This window comes from Pleurodeles waltl, chromosome 8 (genome assembly GCF_031143425.1).
Source record: "Pleurodeles waltl isolate 20211129_DDA chromosome 8, aPleWal1.hap1.20221129, whole genome shotgun sequence".
Taxonomy (NCBI): domain Eukaryota; kingdom Metazoa; phylum Chordata; class Amphibia; order Caudata; family Salamandridae; genus Pleurodeles; species Pleurodeles waltl.
In genome coordinates this window covers 1,516,894,290-1,516,916,629 of record NC_090447.1, presented here as the reverse complement: position 1 = coordinate 1,516,916,629, position 22,340 = coordinate 1,516,894,290, and the positions used below count along the sequence as shown (strand labels likewise).

General features: G+C 39.8%; 11 non-coding genes across 11 annotated transcripts; all 11 read left to right on the top strand.

The window, feature by feature from the left end:
* Positions 1-3,015: 3,015 nt before the first annotated feature.
* TRNAL-GAG (transfer RNA leucine (anticodon GAG)) lies at positions 3,016-3,088 on the top strand. Its single transcript has one exon. It is a non-coding gene; the product is annotated as a tRNA-Leu (tRNA).
* A 2,233-nt stretch (positions 3,089-5,321) lies between these two features.
* TRNAF-GAA (transfer RNA phenylalanine (anticodon GAA)) lies at positions 5,322-5,394 on the top strand. The gene has a single exon. It is a non-coding gene; the product is annotated as a tRNA-Phe (tRNA).
* Positions 5,395-5,902: 508 nt separating this feature from the next.
* On the top strand, positions 5,903-5,975 carry TRNAF-GAA (transfer RNA phenylalanine (anticodon GAA)). Its single transcript has one exon. It is a non-coding gene; the product is annotated as a tRNA-Phe (tRNA).
* Positions 5,976-6,469: 494 nt separating this feature from the next.
* Positions 6,470-6,542, top strand: TRNAF-GAA (transfer RNA phenylalanine (anticodon GAA)). Its single transcript has one exon. It is a non-coding gene; the product is annotated as a tRNA-Phe (tRNA).
* Positions 6,543-8,782: 2,240 nt separating this feature from the next.
* Positions 8,783-8,855, top strand: TRNAF-GAA (transfer RNA phenylalanine (anticodon GAA)). The gene has a single exon. It is a non-coding gene; the product is annotated as a tRNA-Phe (tRNA).
* A 494-nt stretch (positions 8,856-9,349) lies between these two features.
* Positions 9,350-9,422, top strand: TRNAF-GAA (transfer RNA phenylalanine (anticodon GAA)). The gene has a single exon. It is a non-coding gene; the product is annotated as a tRNA-Phe (tRNA).
* A 2,821-nt stretch (positions 9,423-12,243) lies between these two features.
* On the top strand, positions 12,244-12,316 carry TRNAF-GAA (transfer RNA phenylalanine (anticodon GAA)). The gene has a single exon. It is a non-coding gene; the product is annotated as a tRNA-Phe (tRNA).
* Positions 12,317-13,958: 1,642 nt separating this feature from the next.
* On the top strand, positions 13,959-14,031 carry TRNAF-GAA (transfer RNA phenylalanine (anticodon GAA)). Its single transcript has one exon. It is a non-coding gene; the product is annotated as a tRNA-Phe (tRNA).
* Positions 14,032-19,734: 5,703 nt separating this feature from the next.
* Positions 19,735-19,807, top strand: TRNAF-GAA (transfer RNA phenylalanine (anticodon GAA)). The gene has a single exon. It is a non-coding gene; the product is annotated as a tRNA-Phe (tRNA).
* Positions 19,808-20,301: 494 nt separating this feature from the next.
* Positions 20,302-20,374, top strand: TRNAF-GAA (transfer RNA phenylalanine (anticodon GAA)). The gene has a single exon. It is a non-coding gene; the product is annotated as a tRNA-Phe (tRNA).
* Positions 20,375-22,047: 1,673 nt separating this feature from the next.
* Positions 22,048-22,120, top strand: TRNAF-GAA (transfer RNA phenylalanine (anticodon GAA)). Its single transcript has one exon. It is a non-coding gene; the product is annotated as a tRNA-Phe (tRNA).
* Positions 22,121-22,340: the final 220 nt, after the last annotated feature.

Genomic DNA, 22,340 nt, shown 5'->3' with positions numbered 1-22,340 from the left:
AAAACAAATTCCCTAATTACACCCTATTAACTGGAGAAGGATACAACAAAGTTTAAGACATAGCTGTACCCTCACAGTGAATGATTTAGACTTCTGTGTCTTGTCTACAATGATTAAAAATGATACGGAAAGCTTTTCATGACACCTGGCTAAAATATCTCAGTTAGGATAATGTTAGACTAAAGATAAAAAAGGTCCTTGGTTCAATCCTGGGTTGTGCCAAAGACCAAGCACTCAGCTTGTTAGGCATGTTTCTTTCTTGGAGTCACTCTCAAGTGACATTTTATTTCATTGATAAAAACTTGCATCAACCTGATCGACATGCCATCGGTACAAAAGAGAACTTATTTTCTATCTTCCTTTCAAAATGGCTTCCACCTCTCTTGCCTTCAGCTTTGACTTCCATTATTTCCCGTTTCTATCTTGATTTTAATGTAAACCCTAGCCGGCGTCATCTTCCATTTTCCCATGAGCCAAACTGTCAGATGATATAGCTTGCTTGGTCATGCCACACATTTCTGTTTATGAGAGTGGTAGCCTATTCAGAGTTTAGAAAAAAAGAAGTACCTACCTCACGTAGCAAAAAAGTAAAGGAGTAATTGCCCCCAGTTAGCTACAGAAGGATACAGCAAAGTGTAACACATAGCTGTACCCTCACAGTGAATGATTGCGACTTATATTTCTTGTCTACAATGATTAACAATAATAAGGAAGGCACTGTGAAAAAACGGGCTGAAAGAGCTCAGTTGCGAGGACGTCAAACTTTAGATCTAAGGGTCCCTGGTTAAATCCTTGGTTTGGTCAAAGACTGAGCAGCTAGTTCGTCAGGCAAGTTTCTTTTTTGGAGTCAGCTTCCGGTGACGTTTTATTTAATTAATAAAACCTTTCATCAACCTAATTGACATACCATCAGTACAAGACAGTACGTGTTTTCTATCTTTCTTTGAAAATGGATTCCACCTCTCTTGCCTTCAGCTTTGACTTCCATTATTTGCCGTTTCTATCTCGATTTTAGGGTAAACTGTAGCCTGCATCATTTTCCATCTAACCTTGGACCAAAGTGTCAGATGATATAGCTTGCTTCCTCATGCCACACATTTCTGTGTATTAGATTGCTAGCCTATTTAGCGTTTAGAAAAAAAGAAATACCTAGCTTGCGCAATAAAAAATAAATTGACTAATTGTGCCCAGTTAGCTGCAGAAGGATACAGCATACTTTAACACATAGACGTACCCTCCTAGTGATTGATCAGATGCCCACTTCTTGCCTGCAATGATTAAGAATCATTAGGAAGGTATTCTCTGACAACTGGCCGAAATAGCTCATTTGGGAGAGCGTTAAACTGAAGATCTAAAGCTCTCTGGTTCAATCCCGGGTTTTGGCAAGGACTGAGCACCTAGCTAATTAGGTGTCGTTCTCTCTTGGAGTCAGCTTCAGTAGACATTTTAGTTCATAGATGAAACCTTTTAATAACCTGTTCGACATACCATCAGTAGAGCACAGCACTTGCGTTCTATCTTCCTTTCAAAATGGCTTCCACCTCTCTTGCCTTCAGATTTGACTTCCATTATTTCCAGTTTCTATCTTGATTTTAATGTAAACCTTAGGCTGCATCATCTTACATTTTCCCATGAACCAAGCTGTCAGATGATATAGCTTGCTTACTCATCCCACACATTTGTGTGCCTATTCAGAGTTTGGAATAAAAGAAGTACCTAGGTTGCGCACCAAAAAAGTAAATGAGTAATTGCACCCAGTTAGCTGCAGAAGGATACCGGAAGTTTAAGACATAGCTGTACCCTCAAAGTGAATGATTTCGAGGTGTATGTCTTGTCTACAATGATTAAGAAGAATACGGAGGGACCTGTGAAATAAGTGGACGAAATAGCTCAGTTGGGAGAGCGTTAGATTGAAGATCTAAAGGTCCCTGGTTCAATCCCGGGTTTTGGCAAGGACTGAGCACCTAGCTAATTAGGTGTAGTTCTCTCTTGGAGTCAGCTTCAGTAGACATTTTAGTTCATAGATGAAACCTTTTAATAACCTGATCAACATACCATCAGTAGAGCACAGCACTTGCGTTCTATATTCCTTTCAAAATGGCTTCCACCTCTGTTGCCTTCAGCTTTGACTTCCATTATTTCCAGTTTCTATCTTGATTTTAATTTAAAGCTTAGGCTGCATCATCTTCCATTTTCCCATGAACCAAGCTGTCAGATGATATAGCTTGCTTACTCATCCCACACATTTGTGTGCCTATTCAGAGTTTGGAATAAAAGAAGTACCTAGGTTGCGCACCAAAAAAGTAAATGAGTAATTGCACCCAGTTAGCTGCAGAAGGATACCGGAAGTTTAAGACATAGCTGTACCCTCAAAGTGAATGATTTCGGGGTGTATGTCTTGTCTACAATGATTAAGAAAAATACGGAGGGACCTGCGCAATAAGTGGCCGAAATAGCTCAGTTGGGAGAGCGTTAGACTGAAGATCTAAAGGTCCCTGGTTCAATCGCGGGTTTCGGCAAGGACTGAGCACCTAGCTAATTAGGTGTAGTTCTCTCTTGGAGTCAGCTTCAGTAGACATTTTAGTTCATAGATGAAACCTTTTAATAACCTGATCGACATACCATCAGTAGAGCACAGCACTTGCGTTCTATCTTCCTTTCAAAATGGCTTCCACCTCTCTTGCCTTCAGCTTTGACTTCCATTATTTCCAGTTTCTATCTTGATTTTAATGTAAAGCTTAGGCTGCATCATCTTCCATTTTCCCATGAACCAAGCTGTCAGATGATATAGCTTGCTTACTCATCCCACACATTTGTGTGCCTATTCAGAGTTTGGAATAAAAAAAAAGTACCTAGGTTGCGCACCAAAAAAGTAAATGAGTAATTTCACCCAGTTAGCTGCAGAAGGATACCGGAAGTTTAAGACATAGCTGTACCCTCAAAGTGAATGATTTCGAGGTGTATGTCTTGTCTACAATGATTAAGAAGAATACAGAGGGACCTGTGAAATAACTGGCCGAAATAGCTCAGTTGGGAGAGCGTTAGACTGAGGATCTAAAGGTCCCTGGTTCAATCCCGGGTTTCGGCAAAACTCAGAAGACAGCTTGATAGGTGTGTTTCTTTCTTGGCTTCTGGTGATGTTTTATTTAATTGATAAAACCTTTCATCAACCTAATTGACATACCATCAGTACAAGACAGTACTTGTTTTCTATCTTCCTTTCAAAATGGATTCCACCTCTCTTGCCTTCAGCTTTGACTTCCATTATTTACTGTTTCTATCTTGATTTTTAGGTAACCCGCAGTCTGCATCAGTCTCCATCTTCCCTTGAACCAAAGTGTCGGATGAAATAGCTTGCTTACTCATGCCACACATTTCTGTGCATTAGATTGCTAGCCTATTTAGAGTTTAGAAAAAAAGAAATACCTAGCTTGCACAATAAAAAACGAATTCCCTAATTACACCCAGTTAACTGGAGAAGGATACAGCAAAGTTTAAGACATAGCTGAACCCTCACAGTGAATGATTTAGACTTCTGTGTCTTGTCTACAATGATTAAAAATGATACTGAAAGGTTTTCATGACACCTGGCTAAAATATCTCAGTTGCGAGAATGTTAGACTAAAGATAAAAAAGGTCCTTGGTTCAATCCTGGGTTGTGCCAAAGACCAAGCACTCAGCTTGTTAGGCATGTTTCTTTCTTGGAGTCACTCTCAAGTGACATTTTATTTCATTGATAAAAACTTGCATCAACCTGATCGACATGCCATCGGTACAAAAGAGCACTTATTTTCTATCTTCCTTTCAAAATGGCTTCCACCTCTCTTGCCTTCAGCTTTGACTTCCATTATTTCCCGTTTGTATCTTGATTTTGATGTAAACCGTAGGCGGCGTCATCTTCCATTTTCCCATGAGCCAAACTGTCAGATGATATAGCTTGCTTAGTCATGCCACACATTTCTGTTTATGAGAGTGGTAGCCTATTCAGAGTTTAGAAAAAAAGAAGTACCTAGCTCGCGTAGCAAAAAAGTAAAGGAGTAATTGCCCCCAGTTAGCTACAGAAGGATACAGCAAAGTGTAACACATAGCTGTACCCTCACAGTGAATGATTGCGACTTATATTTCTTGTCTACAATGATTAACAATAATAAGGAAGGCACTGTGAAAAAACGGGCTGAAAGAGCTCAGTTGCGAGGACGTCAAACTTTAGATCTAAGGGTCCCTGGTTAAATCCTTGGTTTGGTCAAAGACTGAGCAGCTAGTTCGTCATGCAAGTTTCTTTTTTGGAGTCAGCTTCCGGTGACGTTTTATTTAATTAATAAAACCTTTCATCAACCTAATTGACATACCATCAGTACAAGACAGTACGTGTTTTCTATCTTCCTTTGAAAATGGATTCCACCTCTCTTGCCTTCAGCTTTGACTTCCATTATTTGCCGTTTCTATCTCGATTTTAGGGTAAACTGTAGCCTGCATCATTTTCCATCTAACCTTGGACCAAAGTGTCAGATGATATAGCTTGCTTCCTCATGCCACACATTTCTGTGTATTAGATTGCTAGCCTATTTAGCGTTTATAAAAAAAGAAATACCTAGCTTGCGCAATAAAAAATAAATTGACTAATTGTGCCCAGTTAGCTGCAGAAGGATACAGCATACTTTAACACATAGATGTACCCTCCTAGTGATTGATCAGATGCCCACTTGTTGCCTGCAATGATTAAGAATCATCAGGAAGGTATTCTCTGACAACTGGCCGAAATAGCTCATTTGGGAGAGCGTTAAACTGAAGATCTAAAGCTCTCTGGTTCAATCCCGGGTTTTGGCAAGGACTGAGCACCTAGCTAATTAGGTGTAGTTCTCTCTTGGAGTCAGCTTCAGTAGACATTTTAGTTCATAGATGAAACCTTTTAATAACCTGTTCGACATACCATCAGTAGAGCACAGCACTTGCGTTCTATCTTCCTTTCAAAATGGCTTCCACCTCTCTTGCCTTCAGCTTTGACTTCCATTATTTCCAGTTTCTATCTTGATTTTAATGTAAACCTTAGGCTGCATCATCTTCCATTTTCCCATGAACCAAGCTGTCAGATGATATAGCTTGCTTACTCATCCCACACATTTGTGTGCCTATTCAGAGTTTGGAATAAAAGAAGTACCTAGGTTGCGCACCAAAAAAGTAAATGAGTAATTGCACCCAGTTAGCTGCAGAAGGATACCGGAAGTTTAAGACATAGCTGTACCCTCAAAGTGAATGATTTCGAGGTGTATGTCTTGTCTACAATGATTAAGAAGAATACGGAGGGACATGTGAAATAAGTGGCCGAAATAGCTCAGTTGGGAGAGCGTTAGACTGAAGATCTAAAGGTCCCTGGTTCAATCCCGGGTTTCGGCAAAGACTCAGAAGACAGCTTGTTAGGCGTGTTTCTTTCTTGGATTCAGCTTCTGGTGACGTTTTATTTAATTGATAAAACCTTTCATCAACCTAATTGACATACCATCAGTACAAGACAGTACGTGTTTTCTATCTTCCTTTGAAAATGGTTTCCACCTCTCTTGCCTTCAGCTTTGACTTCGATTATTTGCCGTTTCTATCTCGATTTTAGGGTAAACTGTAGCCTGCATCATTTTCCATCTAACCTTGGACCAAAGTGTCAGATGATATAGCTTGCTTCCTCATGCCACACATTTCTGTGTATTAGATTGCTAGCCTATTTAGCGTTTAGAAAAAAAGAAATACCTAGCTTGCGCAATAAAAAATAAATTGACTAATTGTGCCCAGTTAGCTGCAGAAGGATACAGCATACTTTAACACATAGATGTACCCTCCTAGTGATTGATCAGATGCCCACTTGTTGCCTACAATGATTAAGAATCATCAGGAAGGTATTCTCTGACAACTGGCCAAAATAGCTCAGTTGGGAGAGCGTTAGACTGAAGATCTAAAGGTCCCTGGTTCAATCCCGGGTTTCGGCAAGGACTGAGCACCTAGCTAATTAGGTGTAGTTCTCTCTTGGAGTCAGCTTCAGTAGACATTTTAGTTCATAGATGAAACCTTTCAATAACCTGATCGACATACCATCAGTAGAGCACAGCACTTGCGTTCTATCTTCCTTTCAAAATGGCTTCCACCTCTGTTGCCTTCAGCTTTGACTTCCATTATTTCCAGTTTGTATCTTGATTTTAATGTAAAGCTTAGGCTGCATCATCTTCTATTTTCCCATGAACCAAGCTGTCAGATGATATAGCTTGCTTACTCATCCCACACATTTGTGTGCCTATTCAGAGTTTGGAATAAAAGAAGTACCTAGGTTGCGCACCAAAAAAGTAAATGAGTAAATGCACCCAGTTAGCTGCAGAAGGATACCGGAAGTTTAAGACATAGCTGTACCATCAAAGTGAATGATTTGGAGGTGTATGTCTTGTCTACAATGATTAAGAAGAAAACGGAGGGAGCTGTGAAATAACTGGCCGAAATAGCTCAGTTGGGAGAGCGTTAGACTGAAGATCTAAAGGTCCCTGGTTCAATCCCGGGTTTCGGCAAAGACTCAGAAGACAGCTTTTTAGGCGTGTTTCTTTCTTGGATTCAGCTTCTGGTGACGTTTTATTTAATTGATAAAACCTTTCATCAACCTAATTGACATACCATCAGTACAAGACAGTACTTGTTTTCTATCTTCCTTTCAAAATGGATTCCACCTCTCTTGCCTTCAGCTTTGACTTCCATTATTTACTGTTTCTATCTTGATTTTTAGGTAACCCGCAGTCTGCATCAGTCTCCATCTTCCCTTGAACCAAAGTGTCGGATGAAATAGCTTGCTTACTCATGCCACACATTTCTGTGCATTAGATTGCTAGCCTATTTAGAGTTTAGAAAAAAAGAAATACCTAGCTTGCAGAATAAAAAACAAATTCCCTAATTACACCCAGTTAACTGGAGAAGGATACAACAAAGTTTAAGACATAGCTGTACCCTCACAGTGAATGATTTAGACTTCTGTGTCTTGTCTACAATGATTAAAAATGATACGGAAAGCTTTTCATGACACCTGGCTAAAATATCTCAGTTAGGATAATGTTAGACTAAAGATAAAAAAGGTCCTTGGTTCAATCCTGGGTTGTGCCAAAGACCAAGCAGTCAGCTTGTTAGGCATGTTTCTTTCTTGGAGTCACTCTCAAGTGACATTTTATTTCATTGATAAAAACTTGCATCAACCTGATCGACATGCCATCGGTACAAAAGAGAACTTATTTTCTATCTTCCTTTCAAAATGGCTTCCACCTCTCTTGCCTTCAGCTTTGACTTCCATTATTTCCCGTTTCTATCTTGATTTTAATGTAAACCGTAGCCGGCGTCATCTTCCATTTTCCCATGAGCCAAACTGTCAGATGATATAGCTTGCTTGGTCATGCTACACATTTCTGTTTATGAGAGTGGTAGCCTATTCAGAGTTTAGAAAAAAAGAAGTACCTACCTCGCGTAGCAAAAAAGTAAAGGAGTAATTGCCCCCAGTTAGCTACAGAAGGATACAGCAAAGTGTAACACATAGCTGTACCCTCACAGTGAATGATTGCGACTTATATTTCTTGTCTACAATGATTAACAATAATAAAGAAGGCACTGTGAAAAAACGGGCTGAAAGAGCTCAGTTGCGAGGACGTCAAACTTTAGATCTAAGGGTTCCTGGTTAAATCCTTGGTTTGGTCAAAGACTGAGCAGCTAGTTCGTCAGGCAAGTTTCTTTTTTGGAGTCAGCTTCCGGTGACGTTTTATTTAATTAATAAAACCTTTCATCAACCTAATTGACATACCATCAGTACAAGACAGTACGTGTTTTCTATCTTTCTTTGAAAATGGATTCCACCTCTCTTGCCTTCAGCTTTGACTTCCATTATTTGCCGTTTCTATCTCGATTTTAGGGTAAACTGTAGCCTGCATCATTTTCCATCTAACCTTGGACCAAAGTGTCAGATGATATAGCTTGCTTCCTCATGCCACACATTTCTGTGTATTAGATTGCTAGCCTATTTAGCGTTTAGAAAAAAAGAAATACCTAGCTTGCGCAATAAAAAATAAATTGACTAATTGTGCCCAGTTAGCTGCAGAAGGATACAGCATACTTTAACACATAGATGTACCCTCCTAGTGATTGATCAGATGCCCACTTGTTGCCTGCAATGATTAAGAATCATCAGGAAGGTATTCTCTGACAACTGGCCGAAATAGCTCATTTGGGAGAGCGTTAAACTGAAGATCTAAAGCTCTCTGGTTCAATCCCGGGTTTTGGCAAGGACTGAGCACCTAGCTAATTAGGTGTAGTTCTCTCTTGGAGTCAGCTTCAGTAGACATTTTAGTTCATAGATGAAACCTTTTAATAACCTGTTCGACATACCATCAGTAGAGCACAGCACTTGCGTTCTATCTTCCTTTCAAAATGGCTTCCACCTCTCTTGCCTTCAGCTTTGACTTCCATTATTTCCAGTTTCTATCTTGATTTTAATGTAAACCTTAGGCTGCATCATCTTACATTTTCCCATGAACCAAGCTGTCAGATGATATAGCTTGCTTACTCATCCCACACATTTGTGTGCCTATTCAGAGTTTGGAATAAAAGAAGTACCTAGGTTGCGCACCAAAAAAGTAAAGGAGTAATTGCACCCAGTTAGCTGCAGAAGGATACCGGAAGTTTAAGACATAGCTGTACCCTCAAAGTGAATGATTTCGAGGTGTATGTCTTGTCTACAATGATTAAGAAGAATACGGAGGGACCTGTGAAATAAGTGGCCGAAATAGCTCAGTTGGGAGAGCGTTAGATTGAAGATCTAAAGGTCCCTGGTTCAATCCCGGGTTTTGGCAAGGACTGAGCACCTAGCTAATTAGGTGTAGTTCTCTCTTGGAGTCAGCTTCAGTAGACATTTTAGTTCATAGATGAAACCTTTTAATAACCTGATCAACATACCATCAGTAGAGCACAGCACTTGCGTTCTATCTTCCTTTCAAAATGGCTTCCACCTCTGTTGCCTTCAGCTTTGACTTCCATTATTTCCAGTTTCTATCTTGATTTTAATTTAAAGCTTAGGCTGCATCATCTTCCATTTTCCCATGAACCAAGCTGTCAGATGATATAGCTTGCTTACTCATCCCACACATTTGTGTGCCTATTCAGAGTTTGGAATAAAAGAAGTACCTAGGTTGCGCACCAAAAAAGTAAATGAGTAATTGCACCCAGTTAGCTGCAGAAGGATACCGGAAGTTTAAGACATAGCTGTACCCTCAAAGTGAATGATTTCGGGGTGTATGTCTTGTCTACAATGATTAAGAAAAATACGGAGGGACCTGCGCAATAAGTGGCCGAAATAGCTCAGTTGGGAGAGCGTTAGACTGAAGATCTAAAGGTCCCTGGTTCAATCCCGGGTTTCGGCAAAGACTCAGAAGACAGCTTGTTAGGCGTGTTTCTTTCTTGGATTCAGCTTCCGGTGACGTTTTATTTAATTGATAAAACCTTTCATCAACCTAATTGACATACCATCAGTACAAGACAGTACGTGTTTTCTATCTTCCTTTGAAAATGGTTTCCACCTCTCTTGCCTTCAGCTTTGACTTCCATTATTTGCCGTTTCTATCTCGATTTTAGGGTAAACTGTAGCCTGCATCATTTTCCATCTAACCTTGGACCAAAGTGTCAGATGATATAGCTTGCTTCCTCATGCCACACATTTCTGTGTATTAGATTGCTAGCCTATTTAGCGTTTAGAAAAAAAGAAATACCTAGCTTGCGCAATAAAAAATAAATTGACTAATTGTGCCCAGTTAGCTGCAGAAGGATACAGCATACTTTAACACATAGATGTACCCTCCTAGTGATTGATCAGATGCCCACTTGTTGCCTACAATGATTAAGAATCATCAGGAAGGTATTCTCTGACAACTGGCCGAAATAGCTCAGTTGGGAGAGCGTTAGACTGAAGATCTAAAGGTCCCTGGTTCAATCGCGGGTTTCGGCAAGGACTGAGCACCTAGCTAATTAGGTGTAGTTCTCTCTTGGAGTCAGCTTCAGTAGACATTTTAGTTCATAGATGAAACCTTTTAATAACCTGATCGACATACCATCAGTAGAGCACAGCACTTGCGTTCTATCTTCCTTTCAAAATGGCTTCCACCTCTCTTGCCTTCAGCTTTGACTTCCATTATTTCCAGTTTCTATCTTGATTTTAATGTAAAGCTTAGGCTGCATCATCTTCCATTTTCCCATGAACCAAGCTGTCAGATGATATAGCTTGCTTACTCATCCCACACATTTGTGTGCCTATTCAGAGTTTGGAATAAAAAAAAAGTACCTAGGTTGCGCACCAAAAAAGTAAATGAGTAATTTCACCCAGTTAGCTGCAGAAGGATACCGGAAGTTTAAGACATAGCTGTACCCTCAAAGTGAATGATTTCGAGGTGTATGTCTTGTCTACAATGATTAAGAAGAATACAGAGGGACCTGTGAAATAACTGGCCGAAATAGCTCAGTTGGGAGAGGTTAGACTGAAGATCTAAAGGTCCCTGGTTCAATCCTGGGTTTCGGCAAAACTCAGAAGACAGCTTGTTAGGTGTGTTTCTTTCTTGGATTCAGCTTCTGGTGATGTTTTATTTAATTGATAAAACCTTTCATCAACCTAATTGACATACCATCAGTACAAGACAGTACTTGTTTTCTATCTTCCTTTCAAAATGGATTCCACCTCTCTTGCCTTCAGCTTTGACTTCCATTATTTACTGTTTCTATCTTGATTTTTAGGTAACCCGCAGTCTGCATCAGTCTCCATCTTCCCTTGAACCAAAGTGTCGGATGAAATAGCTTGCTTACTCATGCCACACATTTCTGTGCATTAGATTGCTAGCCTATTTAGAGTTTAGAAAAAAAGAAATACCTAGCTTGCACAATAAAAAACGAATTCCCTAATTACACCCAGTTAACTGGAGAAGGATACAGCAAAGTTTAAGACATAGCTGTACCCTCACAGTGAATGATTTAGACTTCTGTGTCTTGTCTACAATGATTAAAAATGATACGGAAAGCTTTTCATGACACCTGGTTTAAATATCTCAGTTGGGAGAATGTTAGACTAAAGATAAAAAAGGTCCTTGGTTCAATCCTGGGTTGTGCCAAAGACCAAGCACTCAGCTTGTTAGGCATGTTTCTTTCTTGGAGTCACTCTCAAGTGACATTTTATTTCATTGATAAAAACTTGCATCAACCTGATCGACATGCCATCGGTACAAAAGAGCAATTATTTTCTATCTTCCTTTCAAAATGGCTTCCACCTCTCTTGCCTTCAGCTTTGACTTCCATTATTTCCCGTTTCTATCTTGATTTTAATGTAAACCGTAGCCGGCGTCATCTTCCATTTTCCCATGAGCCAAACTGTCAGATGATATAGCTTGCTTAGTCATGCCACACATTTCTGTTTATGAGAGTGGTAGCCTATTCAGAGTTTAGAAAAAAAGAAGTACCTAGCTCGCGTAGCAAAAAAGTAAAGGAGTAATTGCCCCCAGTTAGCTACAGAAGGATACAGCAAAGTGTAACACATAGCTGTACCCTCACAGTGAATGATTGCGACTTATATTTTTTGTCTACAATGATTAACAATAATAAGGAAGGCACTGTGAAAAAACGGGCTGAAAGAGCTCAGTTGCGAGGACGTCAAACTTTAGATCTAAGGGTCCCTGGTTAAATCCTTGGTTTGGTCAAAGACTGAGCAGCTAGTTCGTCAGGCAAGTTTCTTTTTTGGAGTCAGCTTCCGGTGACGTTTTATTTAATTAATAAAACCTTTCATCAACCTAATTGACATACCATCAGTACAAGACAGTACGTGTTTTCTATCTTCCTTTGAAAATGGATTCCACCTCTCTTGCCTTCAGCTTTGACTTCCATTATTTGCCGTTTCTATCTCGATTTTAGGGTAAACTGTAGCCTGCATCATTTTCCATCTAACCTTGGACCAAAGTGTCAGATGATATAGCTTGCTTCCTCATGCCACACATTTCTGTGTATTAGATTGCTAGCCTATTTAGCGTTTAGAAAAAAAGAAATACCTAGCTTGCGCAATAAAAAATAAATTGACTAATTGTGCCCAGTTAGCTGCAGAAGGATACAGCATACTTTAACACATAGATGTACCCTCCTAGTGATTGATCAGATGCCCACTTGTTGCCTACAATGATTAAGAATCATCAGGAAGGTATTCTTTGACAACTGGCCGAAATAGCTCAGTTGGGAGAGCGTTAGACTGAAGATCTAAAGGTCCCTGGTTCAATCCCGGGTTTTGGCAAGGAGTGAGCACCTAGCTAATTAGGTGTAGTTCTCTCTTGGAGTCAGCTTCAGTAGACATTTTAGTTCATAGATGAAACCTTTCAATAACCTGATCGACATACCATCAGTAGAGCACAGCACTTGCGTTCTATCTTCCTTTCAAAATGGCTTCCACCTCTCTTGCCTTCAGCTTTGACTTCCATTATTTCCAGTTTCTATCTTGATTTTAATGTAAAGCTTAGGCTGCATCATCTTCTATTTTCCCATGAACCAAGCTGTCAGATGATATAGCTTGCTTACTCATCCCACACATTTGTGTGCCTATTCAGAGTTTGGAATAAAAGAAGTACCTAGGTTGCGCACCAAAAAAGTAAATGAGTAAATGCACCCAGTTAGCTGCAGAAGGATACCGGAAGTTTAAGACACAGCTGTACCCTCAAAGTGAATGATTTCGAGGTGTATGTCTTGTCTACAATGATTAAGAAGAAAACGGAGGGACCTGTGAAATAACTGGCCGAAATAGCTCAGTTGGGAGAGTGTTAGACTGAAGATCTAAAGGTCCCTGGTTCAATCCCGGGTTTCGACAAAGACTCAGAAGGCAGCTTGTTAGGCGTGTTTCTTTCTTGGATTCAGCTTCTGGTGACGTTTTATTTAATTGATAAAACCTTTCATCAACCTAATTGACATACCATCAGTACAAGACAGTACGTGTTTTCTATCTTCCTTTGAAAATGGTTTCCACCTCTCTTGCCTTCAGCTTTGACTTCGATTATTTGCCGTTTCTATCTCGATTTTAGGGTAAACTGTAGCCTGCATCATTTTCCATCTAACCTTGGACCAAAGTGTCAGATGATATAGCTTGCTTCCTCATGCCACACATTTCTGTGTATTAGATTGCTAGCCTATTTAGCGTTTAGAAAAAAAGAAATACCTAGCTTGCGCAATAAAAAATAAATTGACTAATTGTGCCCAGTTAGCTGCAGAAGGATACAGCATACTTTAACACATAGATGTACCCTCCTAGTGATTGATCAGATGCCCACTTGTTGCCTACAATGATTAAGAATCATCAGGAAGGTATTCTCTGACAACGGGCCGAAATAGCTCAGTTGGGAGTGCGTTAGACTGAAGATCTAAAGGTCCCTGGTTCAATCCCGGGTTTCGGCAAGGACTGAGCACCTAGCTAATTAGGTGTAGTTCTCTCTTGGAGTCAGCTTCAGTAGACATTTTAGTTCATAGATGAAACCTTTCAATAACCTGATCGACATACCATCAGTAGAGCACAGCACTTGCGTTCTATCTTCCTTTCAAAATGGCTTCCACCTCTGTTGCCTTCAGCTTTGACTTCCATTATTTCCAGTTTGTATCTTGATTTTAATGTAAAGCTTAGGCTGCATCATCTTCTATTTTCCCATGAACCAAGCTGTCAGATGATATAGCTTGCTTACTCATCCCACACATTTGTGTGCCTATTCAGAGTTTGGAATAAAAGAAGTACCTAGGTTGCGCACCAAAAAAGTAAATGAGTAAATGCACCCAGTTAGCTGCAGAAGGATACCGGAAGTTTAAGACATAGCTGTACCATCAAAGTGAATGATTTGGAGGTGTATGTCTTGTCTACAATGATTAAGAAGAAAACGGAGGGAGCTGTGAAATAACTGGCCGAAATAGCTCAGTTGGGAGAGCGTTAGACTGAAGATCTAAAGGTCCCTGGTTCAATCCCGGGTTTCGGCAAAGACTCAGAAGACAGCTTTTTAGGCGTGTTTCTTTCTTGGATTCAGCTTCAGGTGACGTTTTATTTAATTGATAAAACCTTTCATCAACCTAATTGACATACCATCAGTACAAGACAGTACTTGTTTTCTATCTTCCTTTCAAAATGGATTCCACCTCTCTTGCCTTCAGCTTTGACTTCCATTATTTACTGTTTCTATCTTGATTTTTAGGTAACCCGCAGTCTGCATCAGTCTCCATCTTCCCTTGAACCAAAGTGTCGGATGAAATAGCTTGCTTACTCATGCCACACATTTCTGTGCATTAGATTGCTAGCCTATTTAGAGTTTAGAAAAAAAGAAATACCTAGCTTGCAGAATAAAAAACAAATTCCCTAATTACACCCAGTTAACTGGAGAAGGATACAACAAAGTTTAAGACATAGCTGTACCCTCACAGTGAATGATTTAGACTTCTGTGTCTTGTCTACAATGATTAAAAATGATACGGAAAGCTTTTCATGACACCTGGCTAAAATATCTCAGTTAGGATAATGTTAGACTAAAGATAAAAAAGGTCCTTGGTTCAATCCTGGGTTGTGCCAAAGACCAAGCACTCAGCTTGTTAGGCATGTTTCTTTCTTGGAGTCACTCTCAAGTGACATTTTATTTCATTGATAAAAACTTGCATCAACCTGATCGACATGCCATCGGTACAAAAGAGAACTTATTTTCTATCTTCCTTTCAAAATGGCTTCCACCTCTCTTGCCTTCAGCTTTGACTTCCATTATTTCCCGTTTCTATCTTGATTTTAATGTAAACCCTAGCCGGCGTCATCTTCCATTTTCCCATGAGCCAAACTGTCAGATGATATAGCTTGCTTGGTCATGCCACACATTTCTGTTTATGAGAGTGGTAGCCTATTCAGAGTTTAGAAAAAAAGAAGTACCTACCTCGCGTAGCAAAAAAGTAAAGGAGTAATTGCCCCCAGTTAGCTACAGAAGGATACAGCAAAGTGTAACACATAGCTGTACCCTCACAGTGAATGATTGCGACTTATATTTCTTGTCTACAATGATTAACAATAATAAGGAAGGCACTGTGAAAAAACGGGCTGAAAGAGCTCAGTTGCGAGGACGTCAAACTTTAGATCTAAGGGTCCCTGGTTAAATCCTTGGTTTGGTCAAAGACTGAGCAGCTAGTTCGTCAGGCAAGTTTCTTTTTTGGAGTCAGCTTCCGGTGACGTTTTATTTAATTAATAAAACCTTTCATCAACCTAATTGACTTACCATCAGTACAAGACAGTACGTGTTTTCTATCTTTCTTTGAAAATGGATTCCACCTCTCTTGCCTTCAGCTTTGACTTCCATTATTTGCCGTTTCTATCTCGATTTTAGGGTAAACTGTAGCCTGCATCATTTTCCATCTAACCTTGGACCAAAGTGTCAGATGATATAGCTTGCTTCCTCATGCCACACATTTCTGTGTATTAGATTGCTAGCCTATTTAGCGTTTAGAAAAAAAGAAATACCTAGCTTGCGCAATAAAAAATAAATTGACTAATTGTGCCCAGTTAGCTGCAGAAGGATACAGCATACTTTAACACATAGATGTACCCTCCTAGTGATTGATCAGATGCCCACTTGTTGCCTGCAATGATTAAGAATCATCAGGAAGGTATTCTCTGACAACTGGCCGAAATAGCTCATTTGGGAGAGCGTTAAACTGAAGATCTAAAGCTCTCTGGTTCAATCCCGGGTTTTGGCAAGGACTGAGCACCTAGCTAATTAGGTGTAGTTCTCTCTTGGAGTCAGCTTCAGTAGACATTTTAGTTCATAGATGAAACCTTTTAATAACCTGTTCAACATACCATCAGTAGAGCACAGCACTTGCGTTCTATCTTCCTTTCAAAATGGCTTCCACCTCTCTTGCCTTCAGCTTTGACTTCCATTATTTCCAGTTTCTATCTTGATTTTAATGTAAACCTTAGGCTGCATCATCTTACATTTTCCCATGAACCAAGCTGTCAGATGATATAGCTTGCTTACTCATCCCACACATTTGTGTGCCTATTCAGAGTTTGGAATAAAAGAAGTACCTAGGTTGCGCACCAAAAAAGTAAATGAGTAATTGCACCCAGTTAGCTGCAGAAGGATACCGGAAGTTTAAGACATAGCTGTACCCTCAAAGTGAATGATTTCGAGGTGTATGTCTTGTCTACAATGATTAAGAAGAATACGGAGGGACCTGTAATATAAGTGGCCGAAATAGCTCAGTTGGGAGAGCGTTAGATTGAAGATCTAAAGGTCCCTGGTTTTATCCCGGGTTTTGGCAAGGACTGAGCACCTAGCTAATTAGGTGTAGTTCTCTCTTGGAGTCAGCTTCAGTAGACATTTTCGTTCATAGATGAAACCTTTTAATAACCTGATCAACATACCATCAGTAGAGCACAGCACTTGCGTTCTATCTTCCTTTCAAAATGGCTTCCACCTCTGTTGCCTTCAGCTTTGACTTCCATTATTTCCAGTTTCTATCTTGATTTTAATGTAAAGCTTAGGCTGCGTCATCTTCCATTTTCCCATGAACCAAGCTGTCAGATGATATAGCTTGCTTACTCATCCCACACATTTGTGTGCCTATTCAGAGTTTGGAATAAAAGAAGTACCTAGGTTGCGCACCAAAAAATTAAATGAGTAATTGCACCCAGTTAGCTGCAGAAGGATACCGGAAGTTTAAGACATAGCTGTACCCTCAAAGTGAATGATTTCGGGGTGTATGTCTTGTCTACAATGATTAAGAAAAATACGGAGGGACCTGCGCAATAAGTGGCCGAAATATCTCAGTTGGGAGAGCGTTAGACTGAAGATCTAAAGGTCCCTGGTTCAATCCCGGGTTTCGGCAAAGACTCAGAAGACAGCTTGTTAGGTGTGTTTCTTTCTTGGAGTCAGCTTCCGGGGACGTTTTATTTAATTGATAAAATCTTTCATCAACCTAATTGACATACCATCAGTACAAGACAGTACTTGTTTTCTATCTTCCTTTCAAAATGGATTCCACCTCTCTTGCCTTCAGCTTTGACTTCCATTATTTACTGTTTCTGTCTTGATTTTTAGGTAACCCGCAGTCTGCATCAGTCTCCATCTTCCCTTGAACCAAAGTGTCGGATGAAATAGCTTGCTTACTCATGCCACACATTTCTGTGCATTAGATTGCTAGCCTATTTAGAGTTTAGAAAAAAAGAAATACCTAGCTTGCACAATAAAAAACAAATTCCCTAATTACACCCAGTTAACTGGAGAAGGATACAGCAAAGTTTAAGACATAGCTGTACCCCCACAGTGAATGATTTAGACTTCTGTGTCTTGTCTACAATGATTAAAAATGATACGGAAAGCTTTTCATGACACCTGGCTAAAATATCTCAGTTGGGAGAATGTTAGACTAAAGATAAAAAAGGTCCTTGGTCCAATCCTGGGTTGTGCCAAAGACCAAGCACTCAGCTTGTTAGGCATGTTTCTTTCTTGGAGTCACTCTCAAGTGACATTTTATTTCATTGATAAAAACTTGCATCAACCTGATCGACATGCCATCGGTACAAAAGAGCACTTATTTTCTGTCTTCCTTTCAAAATGGCTTCCACCTCTCTTGCCTTCAGCTTTGACTTCCATTATTTCCAGTTTCTATCTTGATTTTAATGTAAAGCTTAGGCTGCATCATCTTCTATTTTCCCATGAACCAAGCTGTCAGATGATATAGCTTGCTTACTCATCCCACACATTTGTGTGCCTATTCAGAGTTTGGAATAAAGAAGTACCTAGGTTGCGCACCAAAAAATTAAATGAGTAAATGCACCCAGTTAGCTGCAGAAGGATACCGGAAGTTTAAGACATAGCTGTACCCTCAAAGTGAATGATTTCGAGGTGTATGTCTTGTCTACAATGATTAAGAAGAAAACGGAGGGAGCTGTGAAATAACTGGCCGAAAAAGCTCAGTTGGGAGAGCGTTAGACTGAAGATCTAAAGGTCCCTGGTTCAATCCCGGGTTTCGGCAAAGACTCAGAAGACAGCTTGTTAGGTGTGTTTCTTTCTTGGATTCAGCTTCTGGGGACGTTTTATTTAATTGATAAAATCTTTCATCAACCTAATTGACATACCATCAGTACAAGACAGTACTTGTTTTCTATCTTCCTTTCAAAATGGATTCCACCTCTCTTGCCTTCAGCTTTGACTTCCATTATTTACTGTTTCTGTCTTGATTTTTAGGTAACCCGCAGTCTGCATCAGTCTCCATCTTCCCTTGAACCAAAGTGTCGGATGAAATAGCTTGCTTACTCATGCCACACATTTCTGTGCATTAGATTGCTAGCCTATTTAGAGTTTAGAAAAAAAGAAATACCTAGCTTGCACAATAAAAAACGAATTCCCTAATTACACCCAGTTAACTGGAGAAGGATACAGCAAAGTTTAAGACATAGCTGTACCCTCACAGTGAATGATTTAGACTTCTGTGTCTTGTCTACAATGATTAAAAATGATACGGAAAGCTTTTCATGACACCTGGTTTAAATATCTCAGTTGGGAGAATGTTAGACTAAAGATAAAAAAAGGTCCTTGGTTCAATCCTGGGTTGTGCCAAAGACCAAGCACTCAGCTTGTTAGGCATGTTTCTTTCTTGGAGTCACTCTCAAGGGACATTTTATTTCATTGATAAAAACTTGCATCAACCTGATCGACATGCCATCGGTACAAAAGAGCACTTATTTTCTATCTTCCTTTCAAAATGGCTTCCACCTCTCTTGCCTTCAGCTTTGACTTCCATTATTTCCCGTTTCTATCTTGATTTTGATGTAAACCGTAGCCGGCGTCATCTTCCATTTTCCCATGAGCCAAACTGTCAGATGATATAGCTTGCTTGGTCATGCCACACATTTCTGTTTATGAGAGTGGTAGCCTATTCAGAGTTTAGAAAAAAAGAAGTACCTACCTCACGTAGCAAAAAAGTAAAGGAGTAATTGCCCCCAGTTAGCTACAGAAGGATACAGCAAAGTGTAACACATAGCTGTACCCTCACAGTGAATGATTGCGACTTATATTTCTTGTCTACAATGATTAACAATAATAAGGAAGGCACTGTGAAAAAACGGGCTGAAAGAGCTCAGTTGCGAGGACGTCAAACTTTAGATCTAAGGGTCCCTGGTTAAATTCTTGGTTTGGTCAAAGACTGAGCAGCTAGTTCGTCAGGCAAGTTTCTTTTTTGGAGTCAGCTTCCGGTGACGTTTTATTTAATTAATAAAACCTTTCATCAACCTAATTGACATACCATCAGTACAAGACAGTACGTGTTTTCTATCTTCCTTTGAAAATGGATTCCACCTCTCTTGCCTTCAGCTTTGACTTCGATTATTTGCCGTTTCTATCTCGATTTTAGGGTAAACTGTAGCCTGCATCATTTTCCATCTAACCTTGGACCAAAGTGTCAGATGATATAGCTTGCTTCCTCATGCCACACATTTCTGTGTATTAGATTGCTAGCCTATTTAGCGTTTAGAAAAAAAGAAATACCTAGCTTGCGCAATAAAAAATAAATTGACTAATTGTGCCCAGTTAGCTGCAGAAGGATACAGCATACTTTAACACATAGATGTACCCTCCTAGTGATTGATCAGATGCCCACTTGTTGCCTACAATGATTAAGAATCATCAGGAAGGTATTCTCTGACAACTGGCCGAAATAGCTCAGTTGGGAGAGCGTTAGACTGAAGATCTAAAGGTCCCTGGTTCAATCCCGGGTTTCGGCAAGGACTGAGCACCTAGCTAATTAGGTGTAGTTCTCTCTTGGAGTCAGCTTCAGTAGACATTTTAGTTCATAGATGAAACCTTTCAATAACCTGATCGACATACCATCAGTAGAGCACAGCACTTGCGTTCTATCTTCCTTTCAAAATGGCTTCCACCTCTGTTGCCTTCAGCTTTGACTTCCATTATTTCCAGTTTGTATCTTGATTTTAATGTAAAGCTTAGGCTGCATCATCTTCTATTTTCCCATGAACCAAGCTGTCAGATGATAAAGCTTGCTTACTCATCCCACACATTTGTGTGCCTATTCAGAGTTTGGAATAAAAGAAGTACCTAGGTTGCGCACCAAAAAAGTAAATGAGTAAATGCACCCAGTTAGCTGCAGAAGGATACCGGAAGTTTAAGACATAGCTGTACCATCAAAGTGAATGATTTGGAGGTGTATGTCTTGTCTACAATGATTAAGAAGAAAACGGAGGGAGCTGTGAAATAACTGGCCGAAATAGCTCAGTTGGGAGAGCGTTAGACTGAAGATCTAAAGGTCCCTGGTTCAATCCCGGGTTTCGGCAAAGACTCAGAAGACAGCTTTTTAGACGTGTTTCGTTCTTGGATTCAGCTTCTGGTGACGTTTTATTTAATTGATAAAACCTTTCATCAACCTAATTGACATACCATCAGTACAAGACAGTACTTGTTTTCTATCTTCCTTTCAAAATGGATTCCACCTCTCTTGCCTTCAGCTTTGACTTCCATTATTTACTGTTTCTACCTTGATTTTTAGGTAACCCGCAGTCTGCATCAGTCTCCATCTTCCCTTGAACCAAAGTGTCGGATGAAATAGCTTGCTTACTCATGCCACACATTTCTGTGCATTAGATTGCTAGCCTATTTAGAGCTTAGAAAAAAAGAAATACCTAGCTTGCACAATAAAAAACGAATTCCCTAATTACACCCAGTTAACTGGAGAAGGATACAGCAAAGTTTAAGACATAGCTGTACCCTCACAGTGAATGATTTAGACTTCTGTGTCTTGTCTACAATGATTAAAAATGATACGGAAAGCTTTTCATGACACCTGGTTTAAATATCTCAGTTGGGAGAATGTTAGACTAAAGATAAAAAAGGTCCTTGGTTCAATCCTGGGTTGTGCCAAAGACCAAGCACTCAGCTTGTTAGGCATGTTTCTTTCTTGGAATCACTCTCAAGTGACATTTTATTTCATTGATAAAAACTTGCATCAACCTGATCGACATGCCATCGGTACAAAAGAGCACCTATTTTCTATCTTCCTTTCAAAATGGCTTCCACCTCTCTTGCCTTCAGCTTTGACTTCCATTATTTCCCGTTTCTATCTTGATTTTAATGTAAACCGTAGCCGGCGTCATCTTCCATTTTCCCATGAGCCAAACTGTCAGATGATATAGCTTGCTTGGTCATGCCACACATTTCTGTTTATGAGAGTGGTAGCCTATTCAGAGTTTAGAAAAAAAGAAGTACCTACCTCGCGTAGCAAAAAAGTAAAGGAGTAATTGCCCCCAGTTAGCTACAGAAGGATACAGCAAAGTGTAACACATAGCTGTACCCTCACAGTGAATGATTGCGACTTATATTTCTTGTCTACAATGATTAACAATAATAAGGAAGGCACTGTGAAAAAACGGGCTGAAAGAGCTCAGTTGCGAGGACGTCAAACTTTAGATCTAAGGGTCCCTGGTTAAATCCTTGGTTTGGTCAAAGACTGAGCAGCTAGTTCGTCAGGCAAGTTTCTTTTTTGGAGTCAGCTTCCGGTGACGTTTTATTTAATTAATAAAACCTTTCATCAACCTAATTGACATACCATCAGTACAAGACAGTACGTGTTTTCTATCTTTCTTTGAAAATGGATTCCACCTCTCTTGCCTTCAGCTTTGACTTCCATTATTTGCCGTTTCTATCTCGATTTTAGGGTAAACTGTAGCCTGCATCATTTTCCATCTAACCTTGGACCAAAGTGTCAGATGATATAGCTTGCTTCCTCATGCCACACATTTCTGTGTATTAGATTGCTAGCCTATTTAGCGTTTAGAAAAAAAGAAATACCTAGCTTGCGCAATAAAAAATAAATTGACTAATTGTGCCCAGTTAGCTGCAGAAGGATACAGCATACTTTAACACATAGATGTACCCTCCTAGTGATTGATCAGATGCCCACTTGTTTCCTACAATGATTAAGAATCATCAGGAAGGTATTTTCTGACAACTGGCCAAAATAGCTCAGTTGGGAGAGCGTTAGACTGAAGATCTAAAGGTCCCTGGTTCAATCCCGGGTTTCGGCAAGGACTGAGCACCTAGCTAATTAGGTGTAGTTCTCTCTTGGAGTCAGCTTCAGTAGACATTTTAGTTCATAGATGAAACCTTTCAATAACCTGATCGACATACCATCAGTAGAGCACAGCACTTGCGTTCTATCTTCCTTTCAAAATGGCTTCCACCTCTCTTGCCTTCAGCTTTGACTTCCATTATTTCCAGTTTGTATCTTGATTTTAATGTAAAGCT